Source organism: Arabidopsis thaliana, chromosome 5 (genome assembly GCF_000001735.4).
Source record: "Arabidopsis thaliana chromosome 5, partial sequence".
NCBI classification, from domain to species: domain Eukaryota; kingdom Viridiplantae; phylum Streptophyta; class Magnoliopsida; order Brassicales; family Brassicaceae; genus Arabidopsis; species Arabidopsis thaliana.
The window spans coordinates 12,487,476-12,501,775 of NC_003076.8; the positions used below are offsets into that span (position 1 = coordinate 12,487,476).

At 34.9% G+C, this 14,300-nt stretch overlaps 4 pseudogenes across 4 annotated transcripts; 2 read left to right on the forward strand and 2 right to left on the reverse strand.

Moving 5' to 3' along the window:
• Positions 1-939: 939 nt before the first annotated feature.
• Positions 940-1,764, reverse strand: AT5G33237 (annotated as a pseudogene; the record flags this gene model as incomplete). Its single annotated transcript has 1 exon — positions 940-1,764.
• A 925-nt stretch (positions 1,765-2,689) lies between these two features.
• Positions 2,690-3,516, reverse strand: AT5G33240 (annotated as a pseudogene; the record flags this gene model as incomplete). The annotated part of the gene is made up of 3 exons: positions 2,690-2,862; positions 3,034-3,298; positions 3,376-3,516.
• A 2,623-nt stretch (positions 3,517-6,139) lies between these two features.
• Positions 6,140-7,426, forward strand: AT5G33250 (annotated as a pseudogene; the record flags this gene model as incomplete). The annotated part of the gene is made up of 1 exon: positions 6,140-7,426.
• Positions 7,427-11,596: 4,170 nt separating this feature from the next.
• Positions 11,597-12,958, forward strand: AT5G33251 (annotated as a pseudogene). The gene has a single exon.
• Positions 12,959-14,300: the final 1,342 nt, after the last annotated feature.

Sequence of the window (14,300 nt, forward strand, 5' to 3'; positions counted from 1 at the left end):
TTACAACTTTTTATGTATCATCAAAAAAATTGTTTCCAAAATTGAAGAAGTTTTTTTATTTAACATTTTGTTCACAGGTTTTTATTTTTGTATTAAAATTGGTAACACTTATGTCACAATCTATGACCAAATGCAAAAGTCACTAAAACAGTGACAAATTGTGTCATCGTAGTTACAAAATTCTCGTAACTATACATGACATAAATTCAGTCACAATTATCGTATAATTTAGTTACCATATTTGGTCGCAAATCCGTACTTATATTTATGACTATATAATTTGTAACAAATTCGACATAATTAGTAATAAACATTAGTTACATTCAATTAAGTCATAATATTATAACGAAATAGTAACGTTTTTATGACCAAATAAATACGTCACAATTTTGTATGAAAATGGTCACAATTTTCTGACGAAAATAATGGTCGCAATTTTTCCGTAAGAATATTCAGTTTTTTTCTGTAGTGCTCCTCCGCAAAATTATCGATTCCACTCGACAAAGGGAAGACAGAGTAGTCAAGAGTTATTGGTGTCGATCGACACCCTGGTGTATCGATCAACACTGGTTCGTTTTCTGCAATTGGAAAAGATGAAGGCTGAGCTGACCGTTCGCGCTGAAGTATTGGGTTGAGCTGCTTTCCGCTGCGTAGTGTGACTGCATTGATAAAAGCTGATGTAGGTGAGAGATTGGAGAACTGAGAGTGTAGATTGTCAATCTTGTTATTGATATATGTGGAGAGAGAATCATAGTTGCTATCAAGCTTTGTGGAGAGAGATTCATATTTGCTATCAAGCTTTGTGGAGAGAGATTCATATTTGCTATCAAGCTTTGTTAGCTTTGTGGAGAGAGATTCATATCTGCGCAAACATAGACTCCATTCTGGTCTCTGAAGAGGATGAAGGGGGGGGGGCTTGGATTGGAGCATAAATTGCTGAAATTCTTCGTTCTTTGTCGAATCCTTGCGTCGAAAGACAAGTTAAAGCATTGGTGATGAGAAGTAAAGCTTCACTAGTGGTTCTTGTTATGAAGTTACAGGAGCTTGCTTCATCAAGTTGATTCTGGTATGGCTTGTCTATTTCTTTGTAGAATAGGTTGATGAGTTGGCTCTCTTGGACGCCATGTTGGGGACATTCACGCTGATAAGACCTGAATCGGAGCCAAGATGCTCTAAGGGATTCTGCTGGAGCCTGAGTGAACGAAGAAATTTGCAAACGAATTGCCTCTATCACGGATTCATCGAAGAAGTGAATCATGAATGCTTTCTTTGTATCAGTCCAACTGGTTAAGGAACCTGGTTCTAGTTGACGCAACCATGATGTTCATCTGGTCGCAAGAGAGTGGGGGAAGAGTTTGCAAAGAAGGTAATCAGCCGGTATACCTTCTGCTTTAATAGAGGAAACAATGTCTTCGAAGACTTCCAAATGATCCAATGGTGATTCATCGGGAGCTCCTCTAAACTTTCCTTTAGATACAAGATCATAATAGGCAGGGTGTATAGCAAAGTCATCTCTTTCAAAAGGAGGTAGCTTGAATGCTGATCGGTTTGTGTAGAAGAGATCAGTTCTGTTAAAATCGCCTATTGTAGCCGTCTGGTTCTACAGAGGGTGTCGGTCGACACCATCGTAAAAGTCTATCATGGAAACGTGATTCTCAATCTGAAGGTACCTGAAACACAAGAGACCAATAGACAAAGAAACACGTGAATAGGTGGTAGAAAAGTAGTATCTAGACTTAAAATGACACCTAGTCTAATGGTGAACTAAAAGAGAACTTTGGCAACGGTGCCAAATTTGATATAGCTCAAATTGCCTTAAGCTTACTCCCTCAAATAAGAGATCGTCGTTAGCACTTAAGGGTCGAATTCCACTGAGCTCTCGATGTTCACACAATAGACTAATGATGTTGTTTAATAAGCTAAATGAAGTAATTGAATGTAAAAGACAAACAAGCAAGTAAATGAGTTGTAGATTCAAGTGATTAAAGCGTCGGGTCTAAGGAATTGTCTCGGGAGATAGATAAATTGTAGATCTAGCTAATATTAGGATTGTTATCGCACCGTTCTCGAACTCAAACTATGATTCTAGAGTAACCGGTGGCGTTCTGCGAAACTCTCTATACTTAAAGCTAAGATAACCAGAGAAGCCGAGAAATCCTATGCTAAAGCATGCATTGTTAATAACCTCGATTAGTTCACCTATTATCTAAACCAGAGCCCTTCTATGAGCCTACCTGTTCTTTCTTAAATGCCTAGGCTCATCTATGATGGTTCAAATAACAAGTACCTATGGCGGACATACCTATTATCTAATATCAAGTTCTATGTGATCAATCTAAAACTAGCAATAAGAATAATCAAGATGAAGAACTCTAAGAATAATCCTAAGGGGTTTTCGATCTACTAATCCATCTAAATCCCTATTGAGACTCCTTAAACCCAACAAGGTGATTACTAAGACATGACAATAGAAACACAAATCATAATCTGAATAGTTTTCATTGATGAATTAAGAATAATAGCAAAGGAGTTCAGAACCATCTCTAAAGGGATTGGATTCTTCTCTTAAAATGTGTAACAAAAGCTAAAAGAACAAAACTTAGGTCTAACAATGACCAAACAATTAGGTATATTCATGACTAAAAACGTGTAGGGACTATTTTGTAAATAAGGAAAACTTCAGGGCTTCTCAAAGGCTTGGTAGAAAACGAGAATTCCCTTGGCAGCAATAAGAGTGTCGATCGACACAGGTGTGGTGTCGATCGACACCACCTTCTGAAAAACGTCCTTCAAGAACTTTATTGCTGAAAAGCTTCCAAAATTCCTTATTGTGCTCCATAGTTCCCAGATGTGTAAGTGTACCTGAAATGACTCAAAACATACGAAAAAGACTAGAAAGACTCTAAAAATCATTCTGAAACTATGTTAGAAATCAGTAAAAACCAGGATATATCAACATCTAGTTGAATACACATTCTGTTAATGAGATGAAATTTTAGCGTGATGAAATTTAACTACTGGTCATAGCCTTACCAACTAAAATAGCCGGATTTGAGTCACCAGTTTGGATATTAGCGAAAGTAGCTAATGAAAGGTAGCTAGAATTACTAACAGAATCACACCGGATGACCTGTGTCCCAGTGACAAAAGACATCTTGTATAGATGACCAGTAGGTCGGAATTGACCTGATGCATGGTTAAGAGCAAAGGTTTCTATAAACGTCCACTCATTCAAAGGCAAGTTGTTTACATACTTGCTCACCAAGTCTTTCTTAACTGATGCATGAATCTTGACACCCTAGTATGAACAGAAAACATATAATTAGGAAATGACTTCAACATATTGCATATTTACATTATGTATACTAAACTTACTTGTGAGTTTACCAACACTAACTTGAGTGTTTCACCAGTCATGTTAGTGTATTGACACCAAGAGTGAAGCACCTTCACTTGGACACGCCATGAGGTCTTGTAAGGTCGGACATCCCTCAGGAAAGCAAAAGAGGCAGCCATTTGAATGGTAAGCAAAGTTTCTGATATTAAAAATGGTGTGATATTTGATAGACTGCAATGTGTAGAAATGATATGCAATCTAGAGTATATTTATAGTGATTTTGAGATTGTATACGGTTTTAGATTTAGATTATGGAGTAGGCGTAATCTTTGAGAATCAAACTGTGAATATTCTCTGCTAGGATATGAAACTGGAAATCCGGTTTGAAAAATATCTTCGTGTTAAAGATGATTGAATCTGATATGTAGATATTGACATATCTGTTGAACTAAAAAAATATGTTTTAGATTGTTTTGGTAACCACATTGATTTCAAGAATTCAATATAGCGAGGTTGAAGGATTGTGAAAAGATTGCAGAATGATTCGTGTAGCTGTAGTTTGGGAGGTTATAATATTAACTGTCGGATTTACCATATATTCTTGATGTGATTAAAACTGATTTAGTATATATTCTTCAATCAAATCGGGTAATTGAATCTCTTTTGTGTTAAGTACATTGATTATCTGAATGATCAAACCGAGATTTGTGCGCTCGTTTGCAGGAGCGGCAATATTTGAAGGAATCGAAAGTGAGGTTAGGGCCGAAATAGAGAGCATCAATCGTTTTGGGCCCAAAAAACTGGGTTAAAAACTGGGTAAAACCCAAAAAAAAACCGACCCAATAAAATCCTTATTTTGTACTTCAAAAATGTTAAGTAGATTCATTGTTTCTTACTTTTCATATTCCTTCTTTTAATCTTAATTATCAATTTTCTTTTGGTTGTTGTCATCATTATTTTCACCGTTCGCTTCTTCGTTATAGTCTTCATCTTTATTTTCCTCGTTCTCTTTCTTACTTTCTTCCTCATCCTCTCCAGGTTAATCTATGTAAAATATTCGCAATTATGTGGGTTAAAACAGAGCAATAAATTTAAACTTACTAACCTAAACCAAACATAGTTCAATAAGCCTATGAATTAACTACTGAAACGACTTAGTTCATTTCACCCTCTGAATTCGAAAATTCGATCCCTTAGTTCCCATCTCCCGAATAATCTACCAAATTTCAATTTACTCTGAGTACATTGGATGCTTATTTGTTGTCTCCACATATTTGGTCAAATCTGAAACTTTAAAATATTCTCAAACCTGTTGAAGAAGTTGTTTAAATCTTAAATCTAAAAAAAAAAGGTTGTTTAAATCTATATCACACAATTCAACCTCATGACACTAATATCAGACACCTCATCATCACGTTGAGCTACATATATATGAACTAAACATGATCATAAAAATGTCATGTCATAACTTTTTCTCACTTTTTTGGCCATATTTGATAATCCAAGTTTGTCTTATGGTGTCAACCAAATTTCTCTCTTTCTTTGTCATTTATAGAATAAAATCAACCGTATTTGTTACCTAAATTTTGACGTCAATTGTTCATAACTGAATTTTGCTCAGATTGACTCATAACTTAGGATTAATAACTTAAATGACTCTCATAATTGATGGCTAACTAGAATGACTCACATTTTTAATGAAAAGACTTTTTAACCTTAATCACTACTAAAACCATAATTTGATACTAAAAACCATACTTTGATTAAAAAAAGAAATAAAATGATTAATAAAAAGAAGAGATTAAATAAAACAAATGTAAGAACCCAAAATAATAAAACTCAAATCGATTTGGATTTTTTCTCGACTCTCTCTTTTCCCTTTTTGCATGTCTCTTCTTTTTCTTTGATTTCAAATCGAAACCCTAGCAAATCTCCGGTGGTGGCTTCTCGATCCGCCAACTTCTCTTCTCCGGTGGTGGCTCCTCTCTCCGGTGGTCGCTGCTCGAGTAGGCGATATCTCTTCTCCGGTTGTCGCTGCTTCTTCTCACACAAAACAGCGTTTAACTCTTCTTTGGTTCAAACTTTTGTAGCCGCCATATGTTCCGGCTACACAAACAGCAGGGAATAGTCGCGGTGGCCCGGATTCACTTCTTCGGTGGTGTAGGTAAACTATTAACCCGCAACCACCGCGATTGAATAAGTCCCTATATCGATTGAGTTTCGTTTGATTCAGATAGTGATTAATATTTTTGTTGCAGATCTGTAGATTTGTTGCAGCATTAGGGTTGTGGGTTTCCCCTTTCTTAACTGCTGATAATCGTGTTCATCGTTGGTTTTCCACTTTCTTATTTACTCCTTATCAAAAGCAGCTTCTCCAGCCACAACAACAGCGGAGGTATCGACTTCAGTGTAAGTAAACTTTAGAACCCGTCACATTTCCATTTGATTTTTTCCATTTTTCGATTGGTTTTCCACATTTCCATGAGGCAAATAGTAATCAACCTGTAAGTAGCTGTCAGTTTTTAATTTTACATGTTTTGCACTTTGGATTTGAATTTTGCCTTTATTAAACCGTATATGTACTGTGTTTTTTTCAGTCTTGGGTAGTAGAGGAGAAGTCAGGTTCTGTTGATGGGTTGCCTATTCAAAGAGTGGTTAAGAAGGCTGTTAATTCAGTGAAGAACAAGAAAGCTGCTACAATGGTCCTTACTAAGAAGAAAGTCAGTTGCAGCTCCGACAACAAAGACATTTGATGATGATGTTGTGGATGTCACTGACAAGGTTATTGCAAACAATCTGAAAATGGCTTCAAGTTCTGAAGAAACATTCTCCAATCCTCTAGATCAGATGGCTAATAAGGCAACAGCTGATGCATTGAGAGCACTTCAAGACGGACTAGATAATTTGGACGGTGTTACTAGTAAGAGGAGACGAGTGCCACAACTAGCGGGTTCTCAGAAATATCCGTATGTAGGAAATTCAACAGTGAAGAGCATAATCACTGATGTACCATCGTCTTCTTCGGTACATGAACATCTTCAACCTGTTTCTGATGACCAATTTGATAGGTTGAAGGACTGGCTCGAACCAGATTTGTAAGTGTCTATTTTTTTTCACATAGAAATGTTTTGCGCTATCATTATTCATTCTTTTTTTTTCTGCAGTGAAAAAGAAGGCCTGAACACCAGCAATTTTAGTGCCTGGTTCTACTGGCAGATAATGACTCCAAGAAGCGATTGACCAATAGAAAAATATGGATGGCTGAAAGACTATGTAAGTATAGAAATATATTCTTAAAAGTTTTTGCTTTCAATTGATTAAATCCTGTACTGTTGGCTGGCTGAAACTATATGTAACTATAATAATTGTTGTTTTGATTATAATGCAGCACATGGGAGCTTCAATGTCATTGTTTCGCCGAAGATTCAATCGTGATCCTTCAAAATATCCCAACTAGATAATAGCTTTTTTGGATCAAGATTTGATCTCCACAATGCTCAAAGACTATAAACAGTTTCAACCAGATTATAGGTGCTTCAAATTCAGGGAGTATTATGAGGTTCAAGTCAATGGTACAGCTCAATGTGAAGCGGCGACAAACAAGAAATGGTTTGTTGATGTGGATCACCTATATGCCTTCCTCTTTGTCAACGGGAATCATTGGGTCGCTCTGGATATTGACTTGACAAAAAAACGGATCAATGTTTATGACAGCATCTCGAGCTTGACTACGGATACAGAAATGGCGATACAGTGCATGTTTGTGATGACAATGATTGCTGCTATGTTGAGTTCATTTGTTCCGTCAAAGCAACGTAGGCAATGTAGGAGGAGCTACTCAAAGTTGGAGTGGAAGAGGATTACGAAGGTCCCGGAGAATCTTGATGCAGGTGATTGTGCTATCTACTCAATAAAATACATCGAATGCTTGGTGCTTGGCAAGTCATTTGATGGGTTGTGTGATGAGAACATGCAGTCCCTACGGACTAAACTTGCTGTGGAGATGTTTGAGGAATTAGGTGAAAATGCTGGAACACTACACTCTGAGGTTCGTCGCAAGGCCTTCAAATTCCCTAGCCTCATGGATGAGTAGAAGCTTTGTTTGTGTTGTTTCTCAATCTATTAAGAACCATATTTCTTCTTAGTCTTTTTATTTTGTTAAGTCTATGACTTTTAGGACCCATGTTTTGTCTTAAATTTTTAAGTACATGTATCTAAACCCATTTCCCTTCTCGTGATTTTTTGGTTTATTTAAGCATCGAACATTTGCAAATCAGGTTTTAGTGATGGAAATTAGGTTTTCAGACTTATAGTCATTTTCGTAACTCCAGTATCTGATTGTAATGTTGGTTTGCATTGCATATTTCTAAAACAAAGCAAAAAAAAAACAATGTCCGCCAGCTCGGGATCGATCGTTCCCGTTCTAGCAGACGATTTTACTTCGTGGATGAGTTTTGGATCGATCGATCCCGAGCTGGGGAACATTTTTTTTTTTGGCTTTGTTTCAGAAATATGCAATGCAAACAGCCACGAAGACGATGATGAGGATTATTGTCTTAGAACAGAATCATAGAAATGAAAATCATCATTGAGATTCAAATAATACAAACCAACAGAAAAGGTAAAAAAAGGTCATAAATGACATTAAGCCTTGCATGTCTTACGATTGTGTCCAATTTGCTTGCAATTGCCACAATTGTATTGTTTTCTAGGCTTCTTCTTCTCCATAGCAATCTCCAGTGCAGACTTAATTCTCAAAAAAATAACCACGCAAGATGTTGTTTTATTGTCCATAATGCATCCACTTGTCGTTTAACTTAAAATTTTTAATTTTATTGGTTTGGAAATATTTCCCAAGAGAGATTCATGTCGCGATCTTACATGTATGTTCCTTATCTCCCACTGCAACTACCAGTTCCCAAGATTTATTAGCTCATGACACTTTTAGGGCACAAGCAATTGATAATGTATTCATCGGAACAATTGAATAATAATTCATAATAATTTATTTTTAAGTACCACATAATATATTTCCCACCAAACCGTATGTAAACTCCAAAATCATAATCATTGCCTATTTTCTCGTAAGTTTTGTATAATTTAAAACCAGCATAGCCACCACAAGCATTCAATTATTGACAGTTTCACACTTATATTGAATTTAAGGTTACTAATTTAAAATCAGCATAGCCACCACCTACAGTCAAAACTTCTTAATGCTACAAAATTGAAAATTACTTGCAGAGTATCTAGCTAATAAAACATGTGTATTTTTTGTCGACCCTTCTTCTTTAAGCCCAAAAAATATCTTTAATTAAGGTCTTACAATTTATAACCAGAAAGAGCACAAAATTTTACGCAAACAACATCAAATCATTTATAACATCATACAAAAACACATGTTTTAGGACTCATCCAAAGATATAAAGCAGAAATATCCCGACAAAGAGATAAGTGCTTACAATGGCCAAAATGATTAAAAAAAATAAAAAGAGACGCCGTTAAAAGTAGTAACCAACTATAATTGTTACTAGCGACTCAAAATTTACAATGTTAAAAAAAATAAAATAGAATTAGATGCATGAGACTATTATTTATATTGAAAAGATTTATGCTTAATCGAATATATTTTTTGTTGGAAAATAAGAAGATTAACAAGAATATAAGTTTATTTTATTCACATATTGCTTTTCAAAAATTTACATTTCTTTTTTATTTCTGTATTTTTATTATTCATATGTTGTTTTCAAAATTTTAGATTTCTGCTCTTTACATATATAATTTTTTTCTTAATATATATAATATTATAATTTAAAAACATTAACTAACTTGATGTCAAAAGTATCAATTAATGATACGACTAATCGCGATTGGTCAATTATAACATTATGATAGTATAATCAAAATTGTGAGACTAATATAAATTATTTAATATATTATAATAACTAAATTTATATACATCTTGCTTCAATATATTGTCATATTTTCTCATATTTATAATTTTTATATATAAAACTCATAATTTTTAAAAATATCTTTTAATAAGATAGTTATTGTAATTAAATGGCTATTTTAATTAAAGATGATGTACTATTAAATTTAGAGAGACTAATAATATTTTATTTATTTTCTTTTATAAATTTCATAAAATAGAAATTTCTATTTTGATACTTTTTATATTGTTTTGTGACAAAATATTTAGAAAACTTTCCATATTTCTAAATATTCCTTTATTTTATATATTGTTTTTTTTTCATTTTACACAAACTTAAGAAAAATAGTAAATAAGAAGAATTTCATAAATGTTAATTAGCGAGATGGCTACTTCCGATTGGTTGTTTAAGATACTATGTGAACGGTCTAAGAAGCAAATAGCTTCAATATTTCTATATTATAGACTAGGTTATGAACCCACGCTAAGCGTTGGTCAGTTTTTAGAACTTTGAATAAAATTTTGTGTGACTAAAACTATTTACTGAAATTTTGGAGAAATATGTTTTAATATGTCTTATTATTGTTAATAATTTAAATTTATTGAGTTTTAAAATTACCATAGTAAATAATTCAATGTAATACAATAACTACAGATAAGTCTAATACAACTTTTAGGTTTTACAACATCAAAAGAACATTTTTTCGGCTCATATTTTGATAAATGTTGTAAACATTTTGATATTTGGATGATCACATCTTTTTACGCAAGACATTTTGATTGAATCTCATGTAATAAATTGTTGTATGAGGAAAATATTTGACGACTTTTTCATTTTGGTATCTGCAAATTCACTATTGTTTTTCGTTTATCTTCACTGGATTAGTTAATATAGCTTTTCTAAAAATAAGATTCTATACATAAATATATTCATAAGCTTATCTATACATTCTTTTTAACAACTCATATTTTTCTCACATTCTTTTCAATATGTATATAAATTTCCATCTTCACAACTTTTTCCGGAGAGCTATCACTCTTTCTATCTTTTTGCAAGCATTCGTTTTATTTGTTTTGATATTTCATACGGTGTCTCTTCCATACTCTTATGATTTTGTTTATGCAGTATGTGCCTTACCTTCCAAAATTTTCACATGCTTCATATTTCTTCTTCAAAAATCCATACCTTTCCTTATTAGTAACCTTTTTTTTTCAAGCTCGTCGAGATGTAGCTAAGTCAAGTCAATAAACTCTTTGTTTGAATTTCTATGAATTTTTTTTTTTGCCCTATATTGTTTCTATTATTTTGATAAAAAAAATTTAACTTCTAAATTGGTTATTAACTCTATCACTTCTCTTCTTTGGTGTTGCATTTTAGATTCTGTTCACCTTCACGCTTCCCAGACTAAAAGACATCATCTTATATTTGTTGGAACTTGATTCAAATTGATACGATTAAGAAAACCACCATCAAACCATGCCCCTTGTTGCTTTAACGCTTCACATACGAAACACACTTTAATCCCTCTTCACCTCACCTTCTTATGAAAAAATCTGTCACATACTTATTTCCTACGGTGTCTCTTCCCATCATCTTCTGATTTTGTCTAAGCAATACATGCCCTACCTTCCAAACTTTTCACATGCTTCATATTTCTTCTCCTTGTTAGTAAAAGTTTTTTTCAAACTCGTCGAGAGGTAGCTGAGTCAAGTCAATAAACTCTTCTCAAGAATAAAATCTTTGTTTTGCTATATATTGTTTTCTATTATTCTAATAAAAAGGTTTTAGCTTCTAAATTGGTTCTTAACTTTATCACTTCTCTCCTGCAGTTTAGATCATCTTCACCTTCACGCTTCCCACATTGAAAAACCTCAACTTATATATTTTGAAACTTTATTCGAGTTGATACAATTAAGAACACCACCATGAAACCATGCCATTGTTGCTTTAACTCTTCACAGAACAAACACATCTTAATCCCTCATCACTTCACCTTCATGTGAAAAAATCTTTTACATATTTATTTCTTATGGTGCCTCTATCCATCCTCTTATGATTTTGTCTAAACAGTACGTGTGCTATCTTCCAAACTTTTCACATTGCTCTATATTTTTTTTAAAAAAAATCTCTTACTTTCCTTGTAAGTAAAATCTTTTTCCAAGCTTGTCGAAAGATAGGTTAGTTAAGTTAATAAACTCTTTGTTTGAACTTTTAAGAATAAAATATTTGTTCTGCTCAGTTTTGTTTTCTATTATTCTAATAAAAAGTTTTAGCTTCTAAATTGGTTCTTAACTCTATCACTTTCTCAAAAACAAAATTGTGATATCTAACTACTCTCTCAGACCCGAATATCGAGGAGCCCTTACCACTTTCTTCTTCCGGCGCCGGTGACGCCTCCTCTCGCCGGCGTCGGGATCCAAACCCCTGTTTTTCTCACCGTCGCTTCTCTTATCTAGTCTCCCCTTTTATTTTCTTTCTTTTAAAGCTTTTCCCCTTTGTTTTCCTTTTGATGAAACCTTTTCAAACCCTTCCAATCAATGTCCCTCACCCTGCGTCGGTTTCAGACTGGTTTTCAAAACCAATAGAAGAAGATAAGTTGAGACATTGTGCTCTTCCCTTCTCCCACTCTTTCCTCGCATCTCCTTGGACAGACCCTTTTTCGGATCTGGTTCCTTGTGTAGGAAAGGCTGTGAACCCCTGGAACCTCACCCCTTACCCGAAGCACGGCCAGAGCCTGTCCTCATCGATCCTTCATTCATCGGAGAAGATCCATGTGCTGCAAATCTCTTCGCCATTCTCGGACGGCTGTCGCAACCACTCTCTGTTTTGGCATCCTGAAGAGATCCTAGGGTTTTCCCCAGTGGACCTAGACTCTTCAGTTGGCCCAATTCATCCAAAAAGGCCCAAGCCCATTTGCTGGTTTAATAACTCTAAAGCTTTCTCCCTCAGGTCTGATCTCATTACTCTTTTGCTAAGCTCATTACTCTCTTTGTGTCGATTTCCTCTGTTCTATGGTCATGGACTCCATGTGAAAGAGGTATCAACATTGACGGTTTGGCTTACCATTTATCTTATGCGAACCTTGGTTTTAGCTACCTTTAGGGCTTTGTGGTATCTTTGTAGAGATTTGAAGATCGTTGCGCTATTTCAATTGAATCGTTCTTGTTGATGTGTCTTTTGTGGTATTGCATTATCTTTTTTCAATGCTCATTTGCCACTAAGCAGATCATATATCGTCTTCAAGCATCGAACCCTCATTATCATCTCCATCTTCTAGACCAATTGCCTCACCGTCTTTGCCGCATTTGACCGGAGAGACCCGCATTTGCTTTGGATTTTAAAACCACCCTCACCTGACTATAGCACCATAGTCTCCCGAATCATTGGTATCGTGTTACTGTGGGTAATGCAGCTTGCTCCGGCGAGAATCATATCATTGATTCGTTTGTCAACGTCACTATGTCTTTCGACCGTGACTAATCTGTCGTTCTTCGAACCCTTCGAGGATGATCTCTCGATTTACCGTGACCTCTCATGTTGCAATGCGCTACTTTGCCCTTGCCTCAATGCTTTCATGGATTTTAAATCGTTGAACACTATCTATCTTTCTTTGGTATTGGGGAATGCCTCTTGTTGTCTTGTTGTAATTTTTGAGTTTTTTAAACTCTTTTCTTTGTACTTGTTTCTATTTGAATGAATGAAAACAAGGTTTGACAAAAAAAAAAAAACTCTATCACTTTCTCTCCTTTGATGTTATTGTTTAAATCCTCTTCACCTTCACACTTCCCAAACTGAAAGAACTCAACTTATATATTCTGGAACTTGATTCAAATTGATTCGATTAGGAACAACACTATCAAATCATGTCCTTCCAAACTTTAATGCTTCATGGACCAAACACACCTTAGTCCCTCTTCACTTCTGTAACGCCCGTGAACCAAAAAATCGGATAGTGTTTGTTTTTAAATAATCCGGTTTAATTGGTTGGGTTAATTGGAAACCCTAGAGTGTGCGTATAAAAGAAGGAAACTCAAAATTAGGGCTTTAGTTAGCCACGTTTCGTTTTATAAAGGAGAAAAAGAGAGAGAAGGAGAAGGAGCAGAATCGTTAGGGGTTTGGGAGAAATCAGTTTCGTCATATCAAATCGTGGTCAAAGGTAACGAAATTTGGTAGAGTTATTCCCAAGTTGTTTATCGTTATGCTCCAATTAACAGAACTTGATTTGAATTAAAATTGGTTGAGTTATTCGCAGTTTCGTGAGACACGTCTTCTCAGACGTTAATTAGGATCAGCGGGGATTGAAATTGAGATCCTGGTCTCGTCTGTTTTCCGATCGGGACGATATTTTGTGGGAAGCTTCGTGACGTCTAGGGCTAACGTTTCATCAGAGCGATTTAATAGTTAACGATTAGTTTGTATTTTAAGATTTCGTATTTGAGGTTGTTTGTTTCTGTTTTTCATGTCCAGGTTGCTTCCAGGTTGTTTTTGGTTGTGACTTGTTGTAGGACGTTTCTGGACTGTTTCACACGCAAGGAGAGTCTCTCCTGAGTTTAATTGTTATTAGAATCTATTTGTTAAGGTGAATGCGTGACCATGAGCTTATCTGAGCGATTGGGTTGTGTGATTTGTTTTGTGTGATGATATGTAGGTGTCGTGAATGTGTTTTGGGTGAATTGTTCAATGAATGGTTTGTTTGTATTGTATTTGTGATTATACCCTTTTATTTGCTTGTGTGTATAGCTCGTAGATGGGAGGATCGCCTCACTAAGTATTAATGATAATACTTACGCATCTCATTGTATTATTGATGCAGGTAAACATAAAGTGTGATCGTGGAATCATGGCAAGGAAGAGAGGATGATCTAGAAACTCGTTTGTTTTATTTTTGTGTTTTTGGTTATTGGAACCCGGTTAGGATTGTTAGTTATTCTTGGTTTTGTTGGTCAAATTATTTATTTATTCATAAAATAGTATTTTTGACTTGCGGTTTAATTGTTATTTTATTAGTTGGTTTAATTAGATATTTATGG